Consider the following 20,879-nt stretch of genomic DNA (forward strand, 5'->3'; position numbering starts at 1 on the left):
ATGAACATAGGAACTAGACCTAGTACTAACTCAAATGAATCTTATGATGTCTATGTTTATGTCATGTCTAATTATAGTGGAACTAGTTATGGAGCTCAAGATGATTAAAAAAATTATGGACCTACTAGTTGGTTAATCCTAACTATCCCATATATGGGAGGACAATAGGAGCTCAAGAGAGACCTATGTGCACCATGTTCAAATATGGCTTGCAAACTGCTCGCGTTACATAACTTGGTATGACTATTGTATGAATCTAGATGGTTGTTCCTCATTGTTTGAACCTCATTGAGCTCTTCATTTATGTAGATGGACACTTATCTAAATTGTAATACAATGTTTAAACAAACTATGGATTTATGCATGGTTTATTCATTCTAATTAACATTTTATTTTCAAACTTTTCATTAATGCGCATTACATACCACTTATATTTCATCATATGTATATCTTATTATTAGTAAATTTTGAGTTTTATTTGTTCAATACATTCATTGATAATGTACATAACATCTATGAAAGTTTTACACAAAAATTATGTGTTTCAATGCCTATATTTGTCATTTTTGTTGATTTTTTCCCGATACCTAAAACAATAACGATATATCCCCCGAAATATCCGTAAATTGGAGGCCCGATATTATTTGCATGGCCGATATTTTAATCCTTGGTTACACATGGCGAGGATTTTCCTAGTTGATGCACTCCCATACGTGGAGTTAGATGTTCCGGCGTATGGGGAGATTATGTGATTATTTAGAAAGATGTTTGAAAAAGATTGTGTTTGGTGAGTTGTGATTTAAATTAAAAAGGGAATGGAATAAATTCTAGAATGTATGAATTTGTATGGCTATAATGGTTTGTATGTTATTGGAACCAGGATTGTTGTTGAAAGAACTACGTGTGGCTTGATCTCTTGGTAAGGATATGTAGGCAGCCTAGGGTAGTGCCTAGGTGCAGCCGCGGGCTAAACTTTGCTCATGTTGTTTTATTTTAGTGAGGTGCTGACCTTGTCGTTGGTCCTGAAACTCGGATGGAACGAGACTTGATTGATTAAAGATTTATTATTCAATTGGACTGAGTGAATGTTGTAAATTTGTGGATGTGATCAAGTTAAGTTTAAAACTCGTTTTAGATTGTTGTATGATTTAGGCTGAGGCCTTAAACTACTTGTGATTGTGTTAGGAGGTTAAAACCTCGCATGCTGGAATTGGGAAAGTTAGTTGAGGTAAGCTGCGTTTGGTATTCATAATTATTATTTGAGTTTATTAATTGCCTTGCTTAAAGCATTATTTGATTTAAGGGCTTTGTTGGTAGTTTGGTTTCGTTTCGGATTGTTTGAAGGCCGGAGGCCGATTATTATGAATTGCATGAAACTACAGCAGTATACCGCCGGTTGGGATATCAAATGTGTTTTGTGCAAGTTGAAATTTTGGGAAATGTTCAAATTATAGGGAGACTCAATGAAATTTCTGCAGAAAGTCTCGCGCCCTTATTCCTTTTGAAAAGGAGGTTATAGTTTCAGACGCGGCCCAACATCGGGTGATGTCGAATTTCCACAGGATTTGTTTCCGGTTCCGAGGAATTGAGCGGACTCACAATTTGTGCCAACCAAATAAGGAAACAAAAAATTGTGTTCAATACATAGATTGTTTGTGCAAATAATCTTGGGGAGAATATTCGCTTTGTGATTCTTCAACCTTTGATCTTCCTTCTCTCTCTTCCTTGATTCCTGTAAAAAAGACCGGAGTAAATAGACCACACCCCGAGGGTGTTGGCCAAAGGCCCTCTGATGCCTAAGTTAGTTCGAGTGTTTGTAGGAAAACAATAGCTAACAAAAGGGTACGAAGTTGTATGTATGGTGTGAACTGGGTGGTTGTAGCCGTGTGTGATGGCGGGAGCAATGTGGAGAAAATATAGAGAGTGGAGAGGGAGAGAGCTTCGAGTATTTTTCTCGGGTTTTAGAAGTAGGTTTAGATGTAGGTTTTTTGAAGCACCTTGAATGATGAATGAAGTCATCTATTTATAGGAGCCTCGGGGTTATGGTTTCGTAGAGAATAAACTCTTAGTAGGAGGAGTTTATTCTTTACCTAAATTCGTAGAGATTGAGTCGGTCTTGATTATATCTTCTTATTAGGATAATATCTGAATTAATGATATTATCTCATTAAATAAAGATAATATCTTATAATTAAGATATTATCCATATTAATTAATTAAACAAATAAATTGGTTCAATTAATTAATTTAAGGAATAATTTTATTTCCACGTGACGTACTGTGATTGGAGGCGAAAATATTTTGCTCCCAGATAAATGACAAATATGACTAACATAGCATTCTCCATTAAGAAGACATCTCTTCTTTCCCAAACCCTCCTGGCTGGATTGAGAAAGAAAGAAGAGAGACAAAAACACACACTACCAAGTTAAAGTGACATTATAAACATCCTCATCAAACTTATAATGCTCTTTTTTTTTTTCTTTCTTTAAAGCAAAACCTCATTCACACCGAGAGACCCACGTGCTCTCGATACTCACTCGAAAATTATTTGCTCATTGTCCGCATCGCCTTCTGTCTCAACTTAAGGCTTGGAAGGAGCTTTGGCACCAGGAGGCTGCTTCTTCTTGATCCCACTTACAATGTCATCAATTCTGAGAAGTAAGCAAGCAGCTTCTATGGCAGTTTTAAAAGTCTGAGCCTTCACGTTGTAGGCATCCCAGATCTGACATCATAATTGTTAGAAATTAACGGCCTTACCGACATAAGAAATTTCACATTCAAGACTCTATGAATGCTCAATTATGCGTATTGCAATTGGCGTTCACTTTAATATAATAACTAAGATTACAGCAAGCAAGCGTGAGGGCTAAATTAGAATTTAAAGGCTGACATATTCTTTTGCCTAGGATTTTAAGGCTCTCATAGTAAAAGAGTTGCTAGATGGGATTGTTTATTGGTTTATTAATGTGTTAGGTGGGATTTAAATGCTTGCCAACAGATATATCAACAAAATATTGATACTTTATTTATGCCATATCGAGACTATGCAGGCTATAATGGTGTTGAAGTTTGGCTCACCTTAAGGATGCGAAGGGAGAAAGGAAGGAGTGTTCTCAGCAAGAAAGCGTTCAATCACTAGGTCATGGGAGATCGATCGGTTTTGTGCAGAGAGCTCCAGTGCGCACGATGTGAACCAGCAATAGATCGCACTAGTGACTTGCTGCTTGGCATGTTGATCAATTTAAAGGCCAATTGATAACCAACCAAATTGACATGGTCATGTCATGTCAATTAATGAATATTTCCATGTAGATTCTAATTTTTATTTATTCTCTTTTTCAATAATCCTTCAAACCCAAAAATATGAAAAATAAAAAGTAACCCTAGCAGTGTTGTTGGTCTGTAGCCTCACGTTGGTTCTCTGCTTTTACTAACGTCTCCAGCTCTCTCTTCCTCCATCAAATCTATCCATCCCCATCATCCATTATTGGAGACAAAAAGAAAACAACAAAGCACCATAACTAGAACATGGAGTAGAAGAGAAAGGCGACATTGCACGCATCCAAGGAACTCGTCAAAAAGCTAAAGCACATATAAACCAGCGAACAGACTAAGTTGGAGACGATCTAGTTAATTCAAGAATAATCATATTGAGCTGACACTATAATTGACACGGCATGATCACGCCTACTACGTAAGGTGTGCCACTAATGTTGAAATGACTCGACCCAAATTCCACTTTGAAATCCGAGTCGAACCTCGTTAAACCGACACCTGTAGGTGGGTGATAAGTGACCAACGTGCCTCAAAAACAAGAACACAAACTCTAAGGCCCTAACTCGTGGCTGCACTGACATCGTAGGTCGCCTACGCACTCTGAGGACTGCCACACGTAGTTCTTTCATCCTGCCTCGATCCGCAATCGGTTTGTTTATTATAAACCTAGCTCTAGGGCTGGCATTTCTGAGTAATCGACTCCGTTTCCGATCCACAAATACTATACGATCCTGGAATTACTTAGATCAACATACCGAACATGACTATGATCCAAAGGCTCAAACTCACAACCCGAAATCACACACTAGGCGAGATCCGTCGGGTTCAAACGTTGTCCGAATTAAGATCTGTGAAAACCTATGCGCTCGTGAGGACTAGGAGATTATTCTAGGACTAACTCTGGCCCCACCTTACTTCCTACGCGCCGCCACACGCACGGCAGTGTTGCCTAAAGCGATAACGTTTCGCCGGAAAAACTCAGAATCACGGCTCAAGGTTCCTACCCTAGGTGTAACACCCTATTTGGAGCCACTTTTGTTATTGGACCTACCCCAAAAACTGGCCGGAAGTGGCTGGAATCGCAACCCGAAATCTGCTAAACTTTGGATCCAAGATCGAGTTATCTACGCTAGAAATTCCTCAAATCCTACCCAACCATCAGCTAGAGCATGAAAAATAGCTAGAAATCCATACCTCACTCGTCCGATTTGGCGGCCGGACGACGGAGAAAGAGAGCTCGTTCTGTCAAAACCGGCCGTTTCTGGCCGTTTCGCGGCCGAGCCGCCGCCGGTCGATGCGGCGGAACCGATGGCTAGGGTGATGGCGGTCTAGCTCGACTCCCGTGGCGGCCGTGGTGTGTGGCGGTGCTAGTGGCTTGAAGAAGCCACGGCTTGGAGGAGAGAATCGAGGGGGTCGCAGGGAGAGAGAGAGATCGTTTTAAAACATCCGACATGACAAATTACCATTTTGCCCTGAACATATTTTGATCGTATCTCCTCAATACAACTCAGATTTGAGCCTACTACGTGTCTACGGACTCATCTCGCTGCGCTCTACGCAAAGGTATAACTGAAATTCCAAATTCCTTTCTGGTCAAAAAGTCAACTTTTAAACCATTAAAATATTCTAGGAGTATATTGGTCTTTTATTGGAATAAATTAATAATTAAATATTAATTAAGGACCGGGTTGTTACAAATGTGGTCAATCTTATGTGTCTAAATAGCATTATTATTATTTTTTTTGGACGAAATCTTGTTTCATTTAATAGAAGGTCAAACGCCATATTACATCAAAATGAACTCAAATAATTGAGTTCACACAAAATGCAATGCATACAGACATAGCCCACTATAAATAAAACTAACAAAATGCATAAGGCATATATAAAGGCATAAAGCCCACATAGAGGCGAAGGGCCCACATAAAGGTATAAAACCCACAAAATGCAAAAGCCCACAAAGCTCGGCACAACATTAGGAAACCCTAACACCATTAACGGACAAATGCCGCACAATCCAACATTAACAAGCCGCGCCACCGTAGCTAGCCGACACCCACCAAGGAAATACCAGTGATCAACAGAAAATGGTGGTAGGCAAGCCACCAAAGCTACACCAAGTAGGAGTAGCACTACCATAATCCAGGCAATTAGTGCGATTTGCACTTTAAGGACATCCCAAACTCCAACAGTTCCATCGAGGATAAACAACAGAAGAAACATCCGTGGAGTCAAGGAGCCGATGATAGTGGTTAAGACCAACCGATGTGACGCAGCCTCCAACAATGATGAGAGAAAATGCATTGCAGATACCTGTAAATAACAACAGAAAGTAAAACCGAAGCCTACACGGCCTAAAAGACAAAACAAATTAAACTTAAAAAAAGAGGAACTAGCTCTGCAAAAACAGAGCAGCACCTGTGGAGGAAATTTTTTTTTTTTTGGGGGAGGGAATGGAAGAGGGAGGAGCAAGTAGGGGAGAAAAAAAGGGGTAAAGGAGAAAATCAAAAAAGAAATTAAAAGGAAGGAGATGGGAGAAGGGAGAAAAGAACAGAAAGCAAAAGTAAAAAAAACAGGAAAAGTGAAGGTAGAAATTTGGAAAAGAGAACAGAGAAGGGAGGTGAGGAAGGGGGACGAAGAAGAGAGGGAACCAGGGAAAAAGGAAGGGGGAGAAGATGGAGAAAAAAACCGAAAAAAAAAAAACAAGAATAAAGAACCAAAAAGATGGAGGAGAAAAGGGGGGAAGGGAAGATAGGAGGAAAGGAGGAGCGAGGAGGCAAAAGGGGGAGGGGGAGGGGAGAAGGGTCGATGACCACTTCTCCTGGCGGCGCTAGAAGAGAGGACTAGGGTTCAGGAAAAGGGGTGGAGTCTAAATAGCATTATTGAATTGAAAACAACATATGATAAACAACGAAACAATAAGGGGAAAATGCAATGAAGCACAATTATGAGAGATATATCAAAGATCCACAACAGGATATCTCTCTAAGAAGCATAAGAGGGTGCTAATTAAACGACACTCGGATTCAGAGAAGCATATGCAAGCAGGTCCTCATTGCGTTCAATTATGGCCATGTGTTCTTCTTCCAAACACAACAACGCTTCTATGCCAACGCCATCACTCATGTCCATCAATAAAGTTGTATTCATGGATTCAATGTGACAGAGACTCATCCACGATGGCTTTCCCCAACCAAAATCGGCTTCGTAGAACGAAAACCTGCACCAACTGGTGCAACCATAGGTCTCAATGCTATCCTTCATTATGAGATTCTTAAGCCCTTCCATGGTTTGAATTAAATCCTCACCACTAAATCCCTTAGCATACTTTTCTTTATATTTCTCAATGCCCTTCCTCAACTTATGAACCAAGCTCTCAAGTTTCACTTCATCACTTTCCACAGTCATTACTGTAAACAACGAAACAAGGCTCCCCAATATGTTTTCTGTCATGGCAAGCCCTGATATTTTCCTCATGTTCACCAGTTGATTCCACGCGGATGGCTTTCTAAAACCCAAGTTTGATTTCGATGCTTGCAACGCGCATTTCCAAATGAGCGCAGACACTACTTCAACACGCGTAGGATTTGGCACTGAGGCACTGGCAGCTTTGGACTTGAGAGCAGCAATTTTTGAGGCATCAAACACAAACCTCTTGGTTATACAGTTGTTTTTTATCGACTCCACGATCGGTTGGGGTGAATTGAAGACATCTTGTGGTGGGAATAGAGTTGCTGCAACACCAAATTCAGCAGGAAGCAGAACATGATCACTAGCAGTACTGGCTGAGCCAAGGGCAATTGTAGCCCAGCTTTTGATGAATGTGCTGAGTGTAAAGGCATCGGCGACCTTATGTGAAATGTTGACCCCAATTGTCAATCCACCACATTCAAACAAGTTGACCTGGACTAGTAGAAGATGGCCTGCCTCTGATTGTTTGGATTTTATTGCAGTTGGAAGTAATTGTTTTAGGATCTCGAAGTCGGGGTTTTCCAAAATCTTCGATATGGGACAGTTGACCTGGGATTCAATAAATCCAGCCCCATGGTCATTGCAGCTGATTGAAACATTATATTCGAACTCCCCCGCAAAGGGGTAGAATTGACTGAGGGCTTCAGATAATGATGTTTTGAGAAGCTTGGATCTTTCAGCAAACAAGGAATTGTGATCAATGTTGTTGACCACATCATCACTAATATTGTTGGGGTAGAAGAGAAGTAATGGGATATACATTTCAGGTTGTAACTGATCAAAAACAGAGAGACTGGAACTTCTAAGGTGATGAGGAGTTGGAGAGGATGGCTTAATTGTTTCTTTGCGAATGACTTCAACTTTGATTTCTGAAGCCATCTTTTGTTTCACACTTGAGAGTTTCATTGCAAAGACCTCTATTTATATACCGACTCCAAGTCTGTGGCCTACTGCATTTGGAAAACAACATAAATTAGTAGGGGTTTAATTAATATATATATATATATATATATATATATATATTCTGTGAGCGATTAGTTTAGTTAGGTGGGATTTTGACTGGTGGCTCATACCTCATAGTATAGTACAGGAGTTGCTAGCTATTGAATTGTTATTTACTGGTTTATGAATGTGTTAGGTGGGATTTAAATGCTTGCGGACAGATTCTCTCAGTACATGTTCCATTGTTTCTATAACACATGTTCCATTCTCTCAGCACATGTTCGAAGGTTATGAAAAAAAGCAAAAGTCGCAAGAGGACAGAAGACCCAATAAAAAGTCCTAGAATGGTCCACACCAAAATTAGCAAGACAATCAGCAACTTCCTGAAAAATATAGGTGACACAAACATGCATTCAGAGAGTATAGCAAGACAGTTAAACCAACTAACGTGCAAATGCCACAGTATCCGACAAGGTTAATCTAAACACATATTATACTTGCAGTGCATAAGGTCAATCGTAATTTAGCATGGGAAGCACAAGATCATTCCCTTGAGGGTTGAGTTTTAACTTTCAATTAATTAAAACCTAATTTACTTCACAAAACACTTTAACTATTCTAATTAATATAAACGAGAAATTAAACACGGAGTGTACTCACATAAACACAAAGGAGGTTTTTGAATAAATGATTTAATAAACTAAAACAACTAATAAGACAAAACAAGTAGAAAAAAAAAAAGCACACAAAGATGAGAAGTTGAAATTGATGAAAGCACTAGGACAATGAATTCATCACTAGTAATTTTGTAACATCCCGACCCAAATTTAAGAATTTGTTTAATTTAATTAAGTTAATAAATTATGAAATTTCAATTTTACCCTCGGGGGTAGGGATATTTTGGTCACTTTTAAATCCAGAAGGATTTGGGGAAATGAACGATACTATGACGTAGATCGTGTGAGATGAGTCCGTAGACACGTAGTGGGCTCAAATTGGAGTTGTAATGAAGAAGTTATGATCAAAAGAAGAATAGTGGCAAAATCATAAATAATTCAAAGTTGGGTTTTAAATATCTGATTTCTCTCTCTCTCTCTCTCTCTCTCTCTCTCTCTCACCCGCGAAATAGCCCATCCCCATAACAGCGCTAATCGATTTTGGCCCTCCTGCAGCTGCTTATCGACAACCACCGCCACAAGGCCGGTACCAAATGAACCGACACCACCTCCTCTCTCCATCCCACCCACTCCTCGATGCTGGTAGCCACCATAGTCGCCATAAAGTACGAAAAACGACCGGCTTTACCCATAACTTCTAACACTCGTTTTGGCGATTCTGGCCACCAATTTCTTCGATCTAAGCATGCTTTTTCATCCTCTCAATGTGTTCTAGCTCATGGTTGGGTTGTTTAGGATCGATTTCTACGTTTTGGATTTCAATTTATCACTTAAAGTTTTGGCTGGTTTCAGCTCCTGGTTCCGGAAATTTCCTGTCACTTTTTCGCTATGGTCCAAGAACAAAAGTTGTTCCACTCATTGTCTTGATCATGTAGGTATAGGTCTTGACAGGCGGTTTGGAGATTTTCCAATCGTTGGAATTACTTTGGCACCCATGCGCTGCAGTGGCATGTGGCAAAGCAACGCTTGGGTGTCCCTCTTGGTCCTAAAATGATCCCCATGTTGTCCCGAACGCGACGGTATGCTTGGATATAAATTTGGTTATCGTTTGACTGTTTTGATATGTTCGGACCGTTGGATCGACTCCAATTTCATATATGTTGATCTAGGCACCTTTGGGATCATGTCGGAATTCGCGGATTGTGAATCGATGTCCCGGATGCTCCGATTCAATGACTTAAAGTTTGTGTTAAATGATAATCGTTCAATAGTGCGATCGCGAGCGATCCGACCGTTCGATTCGAACCAAACTTTCAGTACTTGCATAATGAACCTTGTTGAACTCATTGGAACTTTCAGATTCGAAATAGGAGGTCGTGGGCCCCGTGGACCCAGTTGACCAGATTTGGAAAGTTTGACCACTCCGTTGACCGAGAGTCTTTCGAGATTATTTCTCCATTCAAAACACGTAGTTGGAGCTTAGGTACGTCTCATTTGACTTACACACTTGAATTCCGAGCAACTAGAATTTTATTTGAAGTTCGCGTTTGAAGTACTTTACGTTAATCTCGCTCTCGTATCTTGAAATAGGTACTCCAGCTACTCGAACGCAGCAGGCAGACCCTCTCAGGGTCAAGTAGCATGGGACTACTTATGAGTGTACTTTGTTTCAAACTATAATCATTATTTTCAAGAATGGGAAAAATATGCATAATGGTTTCTTGATTATTAAGTTATCATTTAATTAAGTGATGATTATTATATTATTATATAAGTGTTGGAATTATTTTCGTATATCTGCGGATTTTGAATATCTTGAATGGATATGTATTATTTTTTAGAATGACTATTTATACGTGGTTATGTGTTGAATACATGGGGTTGTTGGGAAGAGTTGAAATGTGGTTTGAGATGTGGTTTATGTCAGTTATGAGTGCTATAAGCACTACCCTATGTACCTCCTCGATTTGGAATATTGGAATTGGATATTTGGAAATGTGGTGATGTTTGGATGTGATCAGAACCCGGGCATCCTTGACAGGGTGTTTCATAGACCCTTAGTGGGGTAGTCTGTGCGTGTAGGGCTTGTTATAGGCGTATGAGTATTGAGGATTCTGTTGTGCGTGCTGGTAGAGTAAGTCCCCCGGTTGGACGGCTCGTTCACTAGCCACATGCTCAATTGAGGATTCTTCCATGTGGACTAGTCAAATAATCCCCCGGTTGGATTGTTTCCCAAGTACAAACTTGGTAGTGGTCATACTTATATATACTATATTATAAATACATATATACCTTTAATGAATTTTTTAATTCCAAAATAGCATCATTCATTTTAAAAAATGACACCACCTCCACTTCCACATCCAACTCCATCACTTGCACCACCACATTCACCACCTCCACAACCACCACCACCACCACCACCCCCACCACATCCTCCTCCTCCTCATCTTCCGCCACCACCACCACAACCATCACCTCCTCCACCACCACCTCCACCTCCATCTCCACCTCAACCACCACTACTACCACCACATGATTAGTAAATAACATTTTCAACATCATGTCTATTTTAGTCATTATTCACAATTACAACAATTTTATATTAAAATTTACCAAATGGTTTTGACTTTACTTTTTGTACTAACAACACTTTAAAAATATTGTGTACAAAACATGGAGTTGCTTTACTTTACAGCTAATTATTTTTAAAGCACAACAAAAGTAATTTTTTTTTTAAGTGACAACAAGTTATATTAGGTTTTGATAAGAGTTTAAATTAAGTTATACCTTGAGGCCCAAAACCTTGTGGAATAAGGAAAGGTTTTGAAGCCTATTAAGGGGTCCTATTTATTTCCTTATTGTGTGAACCGTTGTTTGGTGGGCTTGGAAGATTAGTTAAGTCGGCCCTTGGTGATGAGTAGAGACAACTTGACCTAACCCTATATAAGCTTAAGGCCCTACTCTCATCAAACACGTTATCTAACCCTATTCTCATCAAAAGAGAGAATTGAAACAGATTCTGAGAGAGAGCAGAAGTCTTGAGTCGTTCCTGTTCTTGCTAGGATATTGCTGTTGTGGTTGAATAAATTCAGAGGTTATGTACTCAAGAAAAATGGCACCATGTATATTTTTACGTATTTCAAATTGTAATTGCGTGAAAGATCTTGAACACGCATATTAAAGTTTTCTAACAAATCCCACTTGAAGTTTGTAATTGTTCGTCTAAAATAATCTAATGTGCATAACTTCTGGCAACATATGTTATTCAATTATTGCATGGTGGTCTGTTTTGGTGGTAACATAAGTTATTGTATGGTGTGGCTTTTCTGTTTTATGAAAAGTTAATTAAAGGCTCAACTTCACTTCGTCCAGAAAAAAAAAAAAAAGGCTCAACTTCACAGCTAGATCAACAAGGACCAATTTGCCCCATCCCTCAATCCATTATATTATATACACACAAGTTCTTATATTACCTTCTAAGGTTAGAGAACCTCTCTCTCTTTGGGATTTTATACCGCTTTGTGAAGAAAAAAAAAATTCCAAGAATTATTAAGATTTTATCATTTGTCATTGTGTTTCAAGTCAAGTGGTCACATGACTCAACCGCTAAGACTTTTTTTTTTTCTTTTCATACCAATTGTCACCTCTTTCTTTCTCTATCTCTCAAATACACACAAGGAGGAAAAAGGAAAGAAGAAAACTCACAACTCAAAGCATACAACAACAAGCACATAACAAAGAGAAAACCAGCAGCATCAGAAAGAATTTCAAAATATATATGCAACCCTCACATTGTTGGAAACCACAACCATTTCCAAAGGAGTTTTGACAGGAATTAGAGGTCGTCGGAAATGATTATTTATTGCCGAGGGCAATCAATAGCTCTCGCAAAAGGATGTCTATTTGCGAGGGATTGTTGGAAACCACAACCATTTCTGAAGGAGTTTTGACAGGAATTAGAGGTCGTCAGAAATGATTATTTATTGCCGAGGGCAATCAGTAGCTCTCGCAAAAGGATGTCTATTTGCGAGGGCATCTAGTGGTCATTCGAAAAGACTATTTTGTACCCAATTTATACTTTTCCGCCATTGTTTTAGTTATACATGTACATGCTAGTTTAACAATATTTATAGTCACTATATATATGTGTGTATATATATCAATAGTATATTTATTTATTTTTGTCTTACAAATAAATTTAGACACGTGTTTTATGTTGTGAAACTGTGAATATGGATCATGACATTCCTTAAATAAATTAATATGTGGACAAAGAGAACATCAAATTTTATTTTATATGACATCCTCTGAACAACCTAACTTATTACTCCTCCTAGAGCCGTTTTCACTTTGAGGGGGGAAGAAAGCCACTATTTTTCTTCCCCTCTCTCCTATTCTCTTCCTCCCTCTCTTCTTCCCTCATTTTCAAAGACAAAATTTTTCCCTATTTGTCTTCGTTTTGTTATGATTTTCCTCCAATCATTACAGGCGGATGTGTCTCAGCGTTGAATCTCCACCTGCTTTCGCATCGAATCTCCACCACTATCTTTTTTGCTGTTTCTTTATGTTCAAAATAAGTCACATATACTCCTTGGGTTCTCTATGTACTTTTCACATCTCCTTTTGTTAGAGCTTTTCACCTCTCCTTGTGAGAGTTTTATTTGTATTGTCATGGCTCGATTTTTTCAAGCTTTATCTTCTTCTTTTTATTCTGAGTTTGCAATCTTAGTTGGAGGCGAACCAGATTGTCTTAATTTTGATGATAGACCTCTTTGTTATTGTAATGGCCCTTTTGTGGCTAGTTTGTATTGGCCCTTTGGCTAGTGACTTTTTTGGTTGAATTATAATTGCCATCTAGAATTTCTATAATAATAATAAAATAAAAACAACAACAACCACCTAACTTATTGGAATATCCAATTGAGGATTTGATTACTCAATGTAATTATATAGTAGTCACTTCTCATTGAATAAAAGATGGTACCCTCTAAGATTTGTTTCATTATGGGAACCACAACATAAACTTGTTCTTTAATTGAAAACTAGATTATATTCTACTACTAATCTCTTGTCACAAGCTCAAATGGGTACCAATAGGCTTTCTTTTGGTTTTTTATTTTGTATTTTTATTATATCTTTCTTTGTTGAGAATATTTGCTGGACATTAACTCTTAAGTTTTTTTAATTACTTATTAATTTATATACTTTTTTTTTAATGTATTTGACCCTCTAAAAAATTTGATTAAAAAAAATACAAATTTATAAATAAACCCAATCCTATACATGTATTTATAAAAAAACCCAAGCACTATTTAAACATAGAAACACACCCAAAATCAACCTCAAAGTCAACTTTTTGGGGGTGTTTATAAATGGATTTTGAGTGTGTGTAATGATGAGTTTTGGGTGTGTTTATAAAGTGTTTTGGGTGTTGGGTTTTTTTATAATTTCAACCTCCATTTTAGGTGTTTTAGTGAAACTCCCTAAAAAAAAGGCCCTCTAAAAAATTGTTGCTGCCTATTATTTCCCTAAAAATTAAGAAAATAATTGAGGCAATCAATCAAAATTAATGATATTTATCAATGAGAAAGTTATGACTGATTTGAAGGTCAATTGATGATCGACCAAATTGATATGGTCATACCATGTCAATTAATGAATATTGCCATGTGAAGTCTATTTTTATTTATTTCTTTTTTTTTCAATAATCCTTCAAACCTAAAAAAATGAAAAATATAAAGTAACCCTAGCAGCCTCATTGGTCTGTAGTCTCACTTGGTTCTCTACTCTTTCTAACGTCTCCAGCCCTCTCTTCCTCCATCAAATCTATCCATCCCCATCCTGAAAAGAAACTCAGCACCTCTTCGAAACTGATTCTCGTATAATCAGAAAATGAAAGCACCTTAATCGCTGCTTTTCCTTATAGCTTTCTCTCACAGTAATTTTTAACAATAAGTGATTTTCTCATAGTTTACCAAACGGGTTGGGCTTCCCAATATTTTTTAAAAATCACTTTTATTACCCCAAATAAGCCATGCCAAACGGGCACTAAGTTGAAGACGATATAGTTAAGTGTTTTTCTATTTAAACCCCGCACTTCTCTTTGTTCACCCAAATACTTAAATCATTAAATGTAAGTTTTATTATTGTCTACAAAGACAAAAAAGGTCATCCAACTTAATAACTAACTCTAGTACATCTATATACACACCCTACACACCCCACCACTCTTCATATTAAGTTTTAGAAACCTCATTCCAACTTCCTGTTTACAAACTCACTCTCTCTCTCTCTCTCACGTTCTCAACTCAAAAAGACCCAAGTGTTAGAATTTCAATTACAGTTTTTGGAGAGAGATAAAGCTGTTCTCTTTCTCTAGAAAATATTAAATTTCGGATTTGTGGTTTCATTTGTTTGTGTTTTTTTTTTCGGGGAACAAAGAAAATTGTGGAGTTTAAATAGAAAATCTCTTTTAGTTCTTATTTTTTCAGTTTGGGGTGCATTTAAGGGTAGTTTGGGAAGATAGTGGGGTTTTCTTAGAAATTGTGAAAATTTAAATTAAAAGTTGGGGTGAACTTAGAACATGGGGTGAACTAAGAGAAATGTGGTATTTAAATAGAAAATTTCTATAGTTAATTCAAGAATAATCATATTGAGTTGACAAATGATGGATCCCACTAATTACGCTTATCAAATTTACAAAGAATTGTAAATTCAAGAAACAAAACTAAGAGCCGGTCTCAATCTTCAACTTCTTTGCTTTTGGAGAAGAGTAGACAAGTAAACATCTGAATTGTTCAACCCAATTTCAGTTTTCTTAAGGAAACTCCAAGTCTCAACAACGACATGGAGGATGGGAGATGGGTAGATTTGATGGAGGAAGGGAGGGTGGAGACGTTAGGAAGAGAATAGAACCAACGTCAGGATACAAACTAGGACCCTAAGCTTATTTGTTAGTTTTTTATTATTTATTATTTATTTTTGGGTTTTAAGAATTATTGAAAAAAGATAAATAAATAAAAATAGAATTCACATGGCAATATTCTTTAATTGACTCTGCATGACCACGTCAACTGTCACAGAAAGTGGCCAGCTAATGTAGTCATTATTATGCGTGTAAATTGAATTATTGAATTGAAAACAACATATGATAAACAACAAAACCAATGAGGGGAAAATGCAGTGAAGCACAAATATGGTAAAAACATCTAAACGATTATGAGAGATATCATCAAAATCCACAACAGCATATCCCTCTAAGAAACATAAGAGCATCTCCAAGGGAGATGTCAAATACCAAACATCAAATTTAAATTTGATATGATGTGGCAATTTGACATTTACACAGTTTTACACTCCACCCGATATGTCAAATAAATAATTATTGTAACAGTCAAATCATTTAAGATAAAGAAAAAAAATATATAAAAAGGAAAATAATAAATGAAAGTAACAACCAACTATCTTCAAAAATAATAAAATATTCATTTGACATCTTGCTTTTGGGATGTCAAAAATAATATCTCAACCTCCAGCCTTCATTTCACATCACTTTGACACATCGGTTAGAGTGATGTGAGATATTATTTCTAGCCGTTAAATGTCTATGTGGCACTTTTGACACATCGGTCGGAGATGCTCTAAGAGAGTACTAATTAAACGACACTTGGATTCAGAGAAGCATATGCAAGCAGGAACAGATTCTTTAGTTAGCTGGGATTTTATGAAGACGAGACTTGTAGTTTTGATTGGTGGCTCTAGCTCAGAGATTCTTCCGACCACACCAAAAAAAAAAAAAAAAAGCTGTCAGATTCTTTTGTCTAGGATTTAAAGGCTCTCATAGTACAAGAGTTGCTAGATGGGATTGTTTATTGGTTTATTAATGTGTTAGGTGGGATTTAAATGCTTGCCGACAGATTCACATGTTCCTTATTATAACACATGTTCATTGTTTCTATAACACATATGTTCCTCACTTTTGGTATTACTTTGACAGCTAGCTAAATATCTGTATCTCACGAATGTCACGAACTTGATAAGAAAAGCACTACCAAGTTCATTTTCTGGCATGAACTTGCCTGAAGATATCTCCATTTTCCACCTTTTACCTATAAAGTATAAATAATAGGTCTAAATTAATATTTTCTTGTCATGTTTATATTGCTGAATGTTTATGTTTTGTAAACACATTTGGGCTCATGTTTTGTAAACATAAGGTAAACAATCAACAATAATTCTAATTCATAGGCTAATTAACAACATAAATATCAGATATTTATCTAAGATTATTTGACTTTAGAGCACTAGTACATGTATCACACTCAAAATCTAAAATATCGATGATATTGGAAATATCGGCAGTCCAAAAACACGCAAATTTAGATGGAAATATTGGGATATTATTGATATTGATAAAAATTGAATAAAAACAATGGAAATTGTAAGAAAAACTTGGAAATTTTTATTGAAACTTTGGAGGATGTTTATTTAGTCAATTATTTATTAGTTTATCACATAAAATTGGAAGCAAATGCATTGCATGATGGGTTTAATTGATTTAAGTTGATTATACGACGAGCTGACAAACACTGTGAGTGTAGAAAATATGTAATTAATGAAAGAAGATTAAACACACCATAATCATTTATATATAATGATTTACTATAATATTTTACACTTTATACATTGCATGGTAAGATACATAAATGATTTAGTATCACATAGAGTTCCTATGAGATTCAAATTTTTCACTATCTTCATCATATCTATGTGTAGAGTAAGTGTATTGTGAAGAGTAGTCATCAAATAATAAATCCCCAAAATAATTTTGCATGTAATTGTTAACATGCCACTCATATGGATCTGAGATTAGTTGACGTTATTCATAAGCAAAATCATTTGAAGATTGGGTCTTGGATTCTTTCCATGAGCCGCTCGATTTCATCCTAAAAAGGAAAGGTCAAAGACTCATATTCTCATGTGTAAATCTAATTTTTGCAAAAACATATCAAAACAAAACAATAAAAGTATACATATTTTAGCATATTATCACAAAAACATAAGCAACATGGTGGTTAAGACATTGGAGGAGTGAAATGGCGGGGGTTTGAATCCCCTTTTCATGTGGCAGCTAAGGTGGACAACCATATCAATTAAAATTATTTAATATTTTCTTTTCTTTTATGATTTATTCCAGTATTTGGTTTTCTAATTGTCTTAATTAAATTACACTTCATTGATTTAATTGATGTGACATATAATATGGACATGCCACATCATTTAATGGTTATTTTTTTCCTAAAAATTAAGAAAGTATTTAAAGCCATCAATCAGAATTAATGATATTTATCAATGAGAAAATTATGAATGATTTGAAGGTCAATTGATGACCGACCCAATTGATATGGTCATACCAAGTCATTTAATGAATATTGCCATGTGAAGTCTATTTTTATTTATTTCTCTTTTTCAATAATCCTTCAAAGCTGAAAAAATGAAAAATATAAAGTAACCCTAGGAGCGTCGTTGGTCTGTAGCCTCACGTTGGTTCTCTACTCTTCCTAACGTCTCCAACCCTCTCTTCCTCCATCAAATCTATCCATCCCCATCCTCCATTGTTGTAGACGAAAAGAAAACAAGAGAGCACCATAACTAGAACATGGAGTAGAAGGGAAAAGCGACATTGCACACATGCAAGCAACTCATCAAAAAGCTAAGCATATATAAACCGGCTAACAGACTAAGGGCCAGTTTGGAATTGTTGTGTTGTGAAAATAATCGCTGTCAGATTTGCTGTGAGAGAAAGAAGTTTGGCGTTTGATAAACTTTTTGTTAAAAGTGTTGTTGGTACTGATTCCCGCATAATCAGAAAATGATTCCCGCATAATCATTAATCCCAGCGCCTCTTCGAAACTGATTCTCGTATAATCAGAAAATGAAAGTACCTTAATAGCTGTTTTCCCTTTTAACTTTCTCTTACAGCAATTTTTAATAATAAATGATTTTCTTATAGTTTACCAAACGGGCAAGGCTTCCCAATATTTTTTAAAAATCAATTTTACCACCCCAAATAAGGTATGCCAAACGGGTACTAAGTTGAAGACGATATAGTTAATTAAAGAATAATCATATTGAGTTGACAAATGATGGATCCAACTAATTACTAATCAAATTTTACAAAGAATTGTAAATTCAAGAAACAAAACTAAGAGCTGGTCTCAATCTTCAACTTCTTTGCTTTTGGAGAAAAGAGAAGAGTAGACAAGTAAACATCTTAATTGTTCAACCCAATTTCAATTTTCTTAAGGAAACTCCAGGTCTCAACAACGACATGGAGGATGGGGGATGGGTAGATTTGATGGAGGAAGGGAGGGTGGAGACGTTAGGAAGAGAATATAACCAACGCCAGGCTACAAACCAGGACCCTAAGCTTATTTTTTAGTTTTGTAGGTCTTTTTTTTTTTTTTTTTTTGGGTTTTAAGGATTATTGAAAAAAGATAAAAAAATAAAAATAAAATTCACATTGCAATATTCTTTAACTGACTCGGTACAAACAACATAAGGATTATTGAATTGAAAACAACGTATGATAAACAACAAAACCAATAAAGGAAAATGCAATGAAGCACAAATACGGTACAAACATCTAACAATTATGAGAGATATCATCGAAGATCCACAACAGCATATCCCTCTAAGAAGCATAAGAGGGGTACTAATTAATTAAACGACACTCGGATTCAGAGAAGCATACGCAAGCAGGTCCTCACTGCGTTCAATTATGGCCATCTGTTCTTCTTCCAAACTCAACAACGCTTCTATGCCAACGCCATCACTCGTGTCCATCAACAAAGTTGTATTCTTGAATTCACTCCTAGAGAAAGTCACCCATGATGGCTTTCCCCAACCAAAATCGGTTTCGTAGAAAGAAAACCTGCACCAACTAGTGCAATGATAGGTCTCAGTGTTATCGTTCATTATAAGATTCTTAAGCCCTTCAATGGCTTGAAATGCATCCTCTCCACTAAATCCATTAGCATACTTTTGTTTATATTCCTCAATGCCCTTCCTCAACTTATGAACCAAGCTTTCAAGTTCCACTTCACTTTCCGTAGACATTGCTGTAAAGAATGAAACAAAGTTCCCCAATATGTTTTCTGCCATGGCAAGCCCTGATATTTTCCTCATGTTCACCGCTTGATTCCACGTGGATGGCTTTGTAAAACCCAAGTTTGATCTTGATGCTTGCAACGCGCATTTCCAAATGAGCGCAGACACTACTTCAACACGCGTAGGATTTGGCACTGCGGCACTGGCAGCTTTGGACTTGAGAGCAGCAATTTTTGAGGCATCAAACACAAACCTCTTGGTTATACAGTTGTCTTTAATCAACTCCATGGTCGGTTGGGGTGAATTGAAGACATCTTGTGGTGGGAATAGAGTAGCTGCAACACCAAATTCAGCAGGAAGCAGAACTTGATCACTAGCAGTATTGGCTGAGCCAAGGGCAATTGTAGCCCAGCTTTTGATGAATGTGCTGAGCATAGAGGCATCGGCGACCTTATGTGAAATGCTGACCCCAATTGTCAATCCACCGCATTCAAACAAGTTGACCTGGACTAGTAGAAGATGCCCTGCTTCAACGTGTTCGGATTTTATTGCAATTGGAATCAACTGTTCCAGGATCCCGAAATCGGGTTTGTCCAAAACCTTCCGTATGGGACAGTTGACTCGGGATTCAATAAATCTAGCCCCATGGTCATTGCAGCTGATTGAAACATTATATTCGTACTCCCCCGCAAAGGGGTAGAATTGGGTGAGAGCTTCAGATAATGATGTTTTGAGAAGCTTAGATCTTTCAGCAAACAAGGAATTGTGATCAATGTTGTTGACCACATCATCACTAATATTGTTGGGGTAGAAGAGAAGTAATGGGATATACGCTTCAGGTTGTAACTGATCAAAAACAGAGAGACTGGAAGTTCTAAGGTGGTGAGGAGTTGGAGAAGATGGCTTAATTGTTTCTTTGCGAATGACTTCAACTTTGATTTCTGAAGCCATCTTTTGTTTCACACTTGAGAGTTTCATTGCAAAGACCTCTATTTAAAGACGCAGAGTCACCACTTTTAATTAATATATATATATATATATATATATATATATATAGACACACACCAACTCCAAGTCTGTGGCCTACTGCATATGGAAAACAACTTCTTCTGTGAATGATTAGTTTAGTTAGGTGGGATTTTACGAAGACGAGACTTGTAGTTTTGATTGGTGGCTATAGCTCAGAGATTCTTCCGACCACCCAAAAAAAGCTGACAGATTCTTTTGTCTAGGATTTAAAGGCTCTCATAGTACAAAGTTGCTAGATGGGATTGTTTATTGGTTTATTAATGTGTTCGGTAGGATTTAAATGCTTGCGGACAGATTCTCTCAGGACATAACCTGATAGATTTCTACAACACACGTTCCTTATAACACATGTTCCATTGTTTCTATAACACATATGTTCCTCACAGCTAAATATCTGTATCTCAAGACTGTCATGAACTTGATAAGAAA

General features: G+C 37.1%; 2 pseudogenes across 2 annotated transcripts; both read right to left on the reverse strand.

Moving 5' to 3' along the window:
* Positions 1-5,015: 5,015 nt before the first annotated feature.
* Positions 5,016-7,692, reverse strand: LOC103325686 (BAHD acyltransferase At5g47980 pseudogene; annotated as a pseudogene). The gene has a single exon (XR_016125248.1). The product of XR_016125248.1 is annotated as a BAHD acyltransferase At5g47980 pseudogene (transcript).
* An 11,119-nt stretch (positions 7,693-18,811) lies between these two features.
* LOC107880746 (cocaine synthase pseudogene) lies at positions 18,812-20,443 on the reverse strand (annotated as a pseudogene). The gene has a single exon (XR_016125249.1). The product of XR_016125249.1 is annotated as a cocaine synthase pseudogene (transcript).
* Positions 20,444-20,879: the final 436 nt, after the last annotated feature.

Source organism: Prunus mume, linkage group LG3 (genome assembly GCF_029339155.1).
Source record: "Prunus mume cultivar Tortuosa linkage group LG3, ASM2933915v1, whole genome shotgun sequence".
In the NCBI taxonomy this organism is placed as follows: domain Eukaryota; kingdom Viridiplantae; phylum Streptophyta; class Magnoliopsida; order Rosales; family Rosaceae; genus Prunus; species Prunus mume.